General features: G+C 35.1%; 1 long non-coding RNA gene across 1 annotated transcript; it reads left to right on the forward strand.

Moving 5' to 3' along the window:
* Window positions 1-1,089: 1,089 nt before the first annotated feature.
* LOC141328185 (uncharacterized) lies at window positions 1,090-6,013 on the forward strand. The gene is made up of 6 exons (XR_012355167.1): window positions 1,090-1,474; window positions 2,172-2,234; window positions 2,390-3,312; window positions 3,460-3,618; window positions 5,129-5,221; window positions 5,607-6,013. It is a non-coding gene; the product is annotated as an uncharacterized lncRNA (long non-coding RNA).
* Window positions 6,014-8,698: the final 2,685 nt, after the last annotated feature.

An 8,698-nucleotide genomic window follows, 5' to 3' on the forward strand; every position in this document is an offset into this window, starting at 1 on the left:
CTCTTTTTTTGATCAAGTAGCGCGGTAGTGTCAACAAAAGCTAAAAGCTAAAGATATTTTCTATACTCTATGCTTAAATCGGAAATATAACTGTTACGGATCCTGGATCAGCAAGCGACGCCACCACCACTAAACCTTGAGATGCCATTGGCTCCTCAAACTGTCAGTCAAACCTCATTATTCCTCCCGCTCTCTCGTAAATGAAGTGTGGTGTTCACTTTGGAGCATCTCAGCTTATTTGCAGTCTTAAGGTAAATAAAGAACTGTTGATTTTTTATAAGTATGTGTTTTCTGTATTTATAATACAACACTTCATTTATAAAGGCTAATGCTTATTTTCTATTCGAGGAGTGGAGAAGAGTGAAGCGCTGAATCTTTTCTATGATATTTTGGCTAAAAAAAAAAAAAAACTATGCGCCTACATAGCAACAGAAACGGTATAATCTGCAATGCAAAAGTGTAACTACAATGCACATACTGCCTCTGATGTGGTATTGAAAAAAAAAACTTATTTGGACTAGTGATGGGCACCTAGATTTTAGTCTTTGAAGCAGGCTATAGTGCTCTGGGAAGATTTCAAACTCAGAAGTACAAGATGGGAGTGGGTGGATGTGAGTTGTCAAATTCATAGAGAAAGGTAAAATGGTTTCATGTCGGTTCGTTCTTAGCAAGAAAAAAAATCAACTAGGTTTAAATAAGAACGGAAATAATGTTCTAATAGCCTAAACCAAATCTTCGGTAATATTCTTGACACTTCAAACATCCTTGTTCTGTTCTGAATATGGTTAAAGTAAATAGTTGTGTGCGTCTTTTTTTTTTTTTACTTCAGCAAATGAAAATAGGGATTGATTCCGTTAAATATTCTTACTGTTGGTTAACAAATTTACAATAGAATTTTTCTTACCAGATAGTAAAAGGGTCTGGGCCAAATCTGTATATATATATATATATATATATATATACTGTATAACTGAATAACAAATAGCCATGAATAAAACAGGAAAAACACGAAATTTGTAAATAAAATAATTAGATAGATAGATAGATAGATACACTGTAAATTCCAATAGCTTTGCTGACTCAAGTATAATTAGTAAACTTTACTCAAATATTAAAAAATATACTTCTTACAAGGTTTTGTTAAGTTACAGTTAATTGCAGGGTGAGTAAAACAATTTACTTAGTAGTGTTAGTGATGTTTACTTGCAACACTTAAGTAGCATCAAAGGAAGCACTGCACCAGTGAGTGGCAGCAGTGCACCCAAGAGTAATAAAGAAGAAGAAATAAGAAGAAGAAGAAGCAGCGAGACTTGTCAGAGCATGCGTAATAGAATTTTTGCGCTCAGCTCCTGAACTGGTGAATTCGAATTGGCGGCTTGGCGCCCATTTTGCAGATGATGTAGGAAGAAGCAGCAGCTAGACAACCGACGTTTTTAACATCTGAAGCTTCGTTACGTTTTTAAAGAATAAAGAGGTAAGTAATCAAGCAAGCAACTTGTATGTGAATGTTTACTTTCTGCTTGTCCTATTTTTTTGCCAATCTAATACATATTTACCAACGAATTTTGACATTATACGGTGCTAGAAGAACACGGTCTGACCACTAAACTAGAAGGTAACAGTTAACAGTTAAGTTACCACAAATGGTAAAAAAAAAAAAAAAAAAATGTTTTGCCTTTTTCCAATTGGATAATGGATATGTTGTATAGTTTTGTATTTTACCCTGAATTCACAAAGAAAATGCCTTATTTCCATGTTGAAAGTAGAAATTAAGATGTGAAGTGAAGGGCTGGCCAAGATTATATCTTACCAGTGGCTTGTGATTGATGTGAATACAGATTTTGAAATATCTATTTAATGATCAGTGTAATTGTTTACAGTGTTTCCTCTATGATTTTATAAAACTGTGGTGCTTTATTATTAGTAGTAGTAACGTTAGTATTTTTGTGTTCATTATTAAAATATGCTATTGTAATGTCCAGTCCATTTTTTAAATATTAATCATTGTAACTATTCATTACATTGTTACACCTTTTTAGATTTTAAGCTATATTATAGTGGTAAGTATTTTTGTAATGCTTGTAAAACATGAACATATTAAGAAATGAATGCATTTATAATTTGCAATGCAGAACTTCCTTTTCAACTAAACTTTTTTTTATTCTTTTTAGAAGTGCTTCTGGTAACTGCATCCTGAGTATGGTCTTCAATTCACAGATCTTGATACAGTTGAGGTGAGGACATCTTATTCTGAAGTAGTAGTAGTAGAGATTAATTTGTGAAAGTGTTGACTAAGATGCACCTTAAGTATTATATTGAAAGACTAAAACAACTTAAAGGGATAGTTCACCCAAAAATGAAAATGTGATGTTTATCTGCTTATCCCCAGGGCATCCAAGATGTAGGTGACTTTGTTTCTTTAGCAGAACACAAACAGAGATTTTTAACTCAAACCGTTGCAGTCTGTTAGCCAAATAATGTGAGTGGATGGGCACCAAACCTTTAAAAGTAAACAAAAACATGCACAGACAAATCCACATTACACCCTGCGACTCGTGACGATACATTGATGTCTTAATACACGAAACGATCGTTTTTTGTGAGAAACAGAACAGTATTTATATCATTTTTTACCTTTGATACATAGCAAAATCCATCTGTGATGAGCACGAGTTTAGCATCAGGCACATTACTTGTGTACGTGCTCTGGCGTAGTATACGCAAACGCTGGAAGCGATCTGTCGCTCGCGACACTCATTGTTTACACAGTGCACAGAGACTGTGGCTATAGCGGCTATTCAAAATGGTAATTACTTGCGCTTATCCTGATTGTTCAAACCAATTCAAAGCTAAAAGATTACGTTTGCTTGAGCAAACTCATCCGGGACTTTTCACTGATTCCCCTCGGCTTTTGCGTATACTATGCCAGAGCGTGTGCACATGTAACGATCCAGATGATGAGCTTGTGCTCAGGACAGATGGACGTGGCTGTGTATCAAAGGTAAAAAATGATATAAATACAGTTCAGTTTCTCGCAAAAAACGATCGTTTCGTGTCTTAAGACGTCAATGTATCGTCACGAGCCGCAGGGTGTAATTTAGATTTGTCTGTGCATGTTTTTGTTTACTTTTAAAGGTCTGGTGCCCATCCACATCCATTATTTGGCTGGCAGACTGCACTGGTTTGAGTTAAAAATCTCTGTTTGTGTTCTTCTGAGGAAACAAGCAAGTAAACCCAAAGTTGCGTTTCACTGCCAGTTATGTGATTACTGTACCAGTGAAAGCATTGCAGGAGCGGTGGCCAGAGAGACAAGTAAGTGCTCATACATTTAGTTTTCCACCATGTTAAACATAATTTTTTTCAGGCTTGGCCTGGTAACCAGTGGGCTGAACATGCATAGTCATATCCACATTGTGAACCATGCTTCTTTATTCACTGTTTATTTTGCCTCTGTTGTAGGTGTTTGCAGAGTTCCATAGGATAGCCACCACAGATCTGCAGAGTGACTTTTTTGGTGCCTTGGATCACTACACACAACGGTTTGACACAATCTTCAAGTCCAAGAAAGGAACAGTTGGACAGAAATTGGCTGAACTTATGCAACAAATTAATACAGCGGTGAGTTTACTGCAGCCTTAATTTTATTTATTGTTGTAAGTTGATTGTGATGTTGCTACCTATTATTATTTTAAAGTATTTAAAAGTAGTGTTGCTAATATTGTAATTGTTACAAGAGTTGTGTTCTGTTTTTGAGAAACACTTTAACACAATGTAAGATAGTTTAGATCATTGATAAAGTAATCCATGTGACATCAGTGGTTCAACTGTAATGTTATGAAGCTACTTATTTTTGTTTCCTTTGCACAAAAAAAAAAGTAGTCTCATAGTTTCATAACAATCATCTTTGTACTTTTCTGGCCTTGAACATGGTAGTACCCTAAAGATGCCTTTTCTACCTTTCATGGCCTTGAAATTGCTAGTTGCCAAGGCTGCATATGGAGGGACAGAAAGCTCTCGTATTTCATTTTTGTTATTTCTTCATGTGTGTTCTGAATATGAACAAAGGTCTAACAAGTTTAAAATGACAAAGTTTAGCAACTGTTGACAGAATTTATGTTTTTGAGAGAATTAAAGGATAACTGTTGCCAAAATGCAACCTGGGCTGTTTTTTTTATTTTTTTACTGTAAACGAGACAAACTTATATCTAAAAGCATAATTACGACAAACAAGCCATTTTTGAGATTGACCGTGGTTTAGTTTTGTGGTCAATGGCCGGTGAATGGGAGAACTAGGGTCATAACTTTGAGCGCATCAAAATCAATATTTTTACAACACTAAGAAGGCTCGACACACCATAAAAACTTTGCTCGAAGTATCATCTGGGTCTCTACACATAAACTCCAGCATTAAGAACATTGTTTGTGTACACAGAGTTTACTAAAAAGAAAGGTTTTGAACAACTCACTTTCACTGTTTGAGTTTCCTCTTGCGGCTGTCTTGTCAGTCAAGAAGTGTCCATCTCCGAATGCGACATAATAGCGAGGAGGAGAGTAAAGATGGATAGCTCCTAAAGTATATTTCCATATAAATGCACGGCTAATTCGTTGTTTTGAAGCAAGTGAAAAACAATATTAACCTTCTAGTTGTAAAAAGAGCCTTTCGGAAATCGACACTTCTTGACTATCAAGACAGCCGCGAGCGGAAACTCAAACAGTGAAAGTGAGTTGTTCAAAACCTTTCTTTTTAGTAAACTCTGTGTACACAAACAATATTCTCAATCCTCGAGTTCATGTGTAGAGACCCAGGTGATACTTCAAGCAAAGTTTCATGGTGTGTCGAGCCTTCTTAGTGTTGTAAAAATATCGATTTTGATGCACTTAAAACTTGCCCCTAGTATTCCCATTCACCGGCCACTGACCACAAAACTAAACCACGGTTAATCACAAAAACGGCTCGTTTGTCGTAATTATGCTTTTAGATATAAATTTACGGTAAAAAAAAAAAAAAAACAGCCTAGGTTGCATTTTGGCAATAGTTATCCTTTAATCCTTTAACAAACTGATTGGTACTGTAACTTCAGAATGCTGCAATCTTGAACTTAAATTGTTTTTCATTATCTACTCCTAGGAACCAGATTTGACAGCTATGTGCACATTGGTGCTCCGAGGCCTGCCCGTGATGCTTGGGGATGATGCCAGTACCTTCTACAACACCTGCTTTGTAAGTTCTTAGTTATATTTTATATTTATTTATTGATTATTTCCATTGAAAATGGGTTTACCAAAAAACTTATTAAACAATGTGAGTCCAGTGTACTTTCTGTCTGTCAACCTAAAATTAGGACTTGTTATTATTATATATTCTTCGGAAGTATTAAAATCATATTGCAAGCCATGCAATATGCATAATGTGATATGTACAATGTGATATGCATGAAACGTACTATACCTTGAATATTTATGAGTTGAGATAAAAAAAAAATGCATGTACATACTTAACAAGGAATGGCTAAACGGCAGTTTAGGCAGGGCAGGCAACTGACAATTAATAATTCCTTTCAACATTTCCCTGTTGTAATATTGTTATTGTTTCGTTTTTCTTATAGGCATCTGATAACTGATGAGGACTGGGCACAAGTACCTGTTGGAGTGCTGACTGTCATTGATGAACACATTCATCTCTTACAAAATCAACTGTACCTTGACCCAGTTTATACTGCCATCATTGTTGAGGGAGGTATTGTCATTGACAATCTACAGAATCTACCACAGGCAATTTGCCTTTTGTTTGGACTGTCATATGTTTTGAATTTGGATTACCCCAAAAACATGAAAAACTGTTGGTTTAGGATGTTACAGTCAGGTCAAGGACTTTTTTTTTTTTGGTCCACAAAATTTATTTTATGTAGATTTTATATAGATTTATTGTACCATCAAATGGTTTGTATTTTATTAAAAAAAAAAAAAATTTGTAAACCCCAATGGAAACTTGTGTGGATCATCCCTGTGCCTATAGTAGAGTAAAACAATACAATAAATTTATCCTTGAACTATGTCACTGCCTTACAGTATTTGTCCAGGTGTAAGTGTGCTCTTTGTTAAATTGCGAACCCCTTCTCAGTGTTTTATAATAGACAATAGATGCACTTAAGTTATTGGAGTAATGCTTACTTGGTTTTTTTAAGGCAATCGGTTTGCATGGTTTTAACAAGTAAATTGGATTGCTTTTGAAGTAAAGTCAACTTAGAAATTTCGAGTTGCATGCAGAAATTGTCAAGTTAGCTCAACTTGCATAAATCAGTAGTTTGGAATACATACAAAGTATATTTCACTTGAAATGATATAGTTGTTAAAAATAGCAATTCTGAGTAACCTGTACTAAAGATGAGTACATCTAAAGTAAACATTCAAGTATATGCTACAATTTAGTTTTAAGTTACTGGAACTCTCTTGTAAGTATACAATACTAGATAGGCGTTTGTTAATACTACAAACTATTCCCATTTAACTTTACTTGGTTTTTTTAAGGCAATCGGTTTGCATGCTTTTTTTAAGTAAGGTTTACTAATTGGATTTTACAGTGTAGATAGATAGATAGATAGATAGATAGATAGATATATTTATATAATTATTTTATTTACAAAGTTCGTGTTTTTCCTGTTTTATTAATTCAATATTCAGAAACAAGTGCCATTGTTTTTCAAACCATTTTTTTAAAAGAAAGAATTCAACCCCCCACAATTACTTAGATGTAGTAAACTACTTTTGCCATGTTGCTGTAGCTTAGCTTGCTATTTTTTACCAGGAGTATCGCTTTAGTGTAGTGAAGCTTCATTTGATGAAGAGTAACTGTTAGCTTAGCTCACTACATTTTCTAAGTAGCTTGCCCAACACTGCACCTATGTTACCTTCTGTGCGTGTTCTCCAGTCATTCCTGTCTACTTGAGGGATTAATTTGAGGATTAAAAACTTTTTATGTACTTCTACATAGTGTAGCGCAGTCCTACACGCAATCGTGACATATTTGTTGCATATTCCTCATTCAACTTGTTTGTCCCATCCGAAATTACTTTGAGCTTTGAGATCTACTTTCTGGCATAGGAAGAGAAGGAAATAATTCTCCCTCGTTGAAAGGCTTTAAGAGACTTCGGGTGCACCATTTGTCTCCAAAAAAAAAAAAAAAAAAAAAAAAAACTCTATCTCTTTGGACAGAAATGTAACAAATTCACAATCTGATAATAACAGAGTTTAACCTCCAGGGTCTAAAATGTGAGTGGTAAAACTAAACTGAGCCTAAATGAAGGAGCAATATATCGATATCACAATGCTGTCATATTCAGTTAAATGTTTAATGATAACAATAACAAAGCATTATAGTGTTTGTTTAGTGATTTGAATCATGAAGACTGTATGTCAAGGATGAGGCCTGAGGCCTGAATCCTGAATACACACCACATTAACAGGACATTGGGTTATTGCTCATGATGGAGGTAAACCAGTGGAAACATAATCTAACAGTCATGTGTGTCTGTGTGCCAGTTTGACTGCTGTGGCATTGGTGGATGGGTTCATCAGTCGGTGCGTGACACCTGTCCAGAAGGCACTTCAACAGTAAGTCACTTCTTGTTTGTCTTAAAGCCTGTTCACACCAAAAACTATAACCATAAATATATAACAATAAGTATATTAGCATTCACACCAAGGGACAATAACTATGATGATAACTATAGTGCAGGGGTGCCCATAATTGTTTGGCGTATGAGCTACTTATAAAATTACCAAGTCAAAATGATATACCTACTATAAAAATTCAAAACAGATATTTATTTATGAATATATTTAGAATTATTTATATGTACAATGTAGTAAAGGTGGACTGGTTGCTAGGTAAATTTGGCCGTCGCCATGGAGTGTCGGTAAGGACACGGAGACAGAAATCCCAATTAAATGGCTTTATTATACAAGTTTGCGTGTGGTCTAAACAAAGAAAAGGAGAGATATACATAAAATAAGTGAGTTTACAATAAACAAGATCACTTTGAAACATTTAAACATCTGTACATAACATTGTAGTGCAATAATACATATGTGCTTCATAAAACTCGACTGAGCTTAATAAACTAAATAAACTTACATAAACATGGGTAGATATACATTAAGTGTACATCTGACAGATAAATCACACTTCTAAAATAATGTAATGTTAAATTAAACAGAAATATATTGCAATCGCATTCACAGCGCTGAGCTTAACAGGCCTGGTTTAGAGGTCTGCGCGGGACTGCTTTTCTAGTCCCGCTCCCGCAAGGTTTTATTCCGCACCCAGAATAATTTTCTTCCCGACCCGACCGTTCCCGCTAAATTTAGTTCTTGTTTCCAGAATCTCACATTTAACCATTTCGCAGTACATCCATTATATTTCCATGTTCCACTTTTAAGACATAGCTATTATAGCCCTGCATTTCAGCCCGTCATAGATCAAATGCGGACTAAAAATTATATTTTAGACATTCAATGATGATAATGCTGTCCCCAGCATTGAGCGCATCTTCAGCACAGCTGGATTCTCCTTTCAGGCTAAAGCTTGCCACAAAGCTCCGGCAAAAGTAATTACCATGATTGTGAAACAGTAAGGAGATATTTTAATTATTTATTTTCTGAGTCAGTGATGAAGTTTACGGATTAGCTACATAATAAA

This window comes from Garra rufa, chromosome 1, assembly GCF_049309525.1.
Source record: "Garra rufa chromosome 1, GarRuf1.0, whole genome shotgun sequence".
Taxonomy (NCBI): domain Eukaryota; kingdom Metazoa; phylum Chordata; class Actinopteri; order Cypriniformes; family Cyprinidae; genus Garra; species Garra rufa.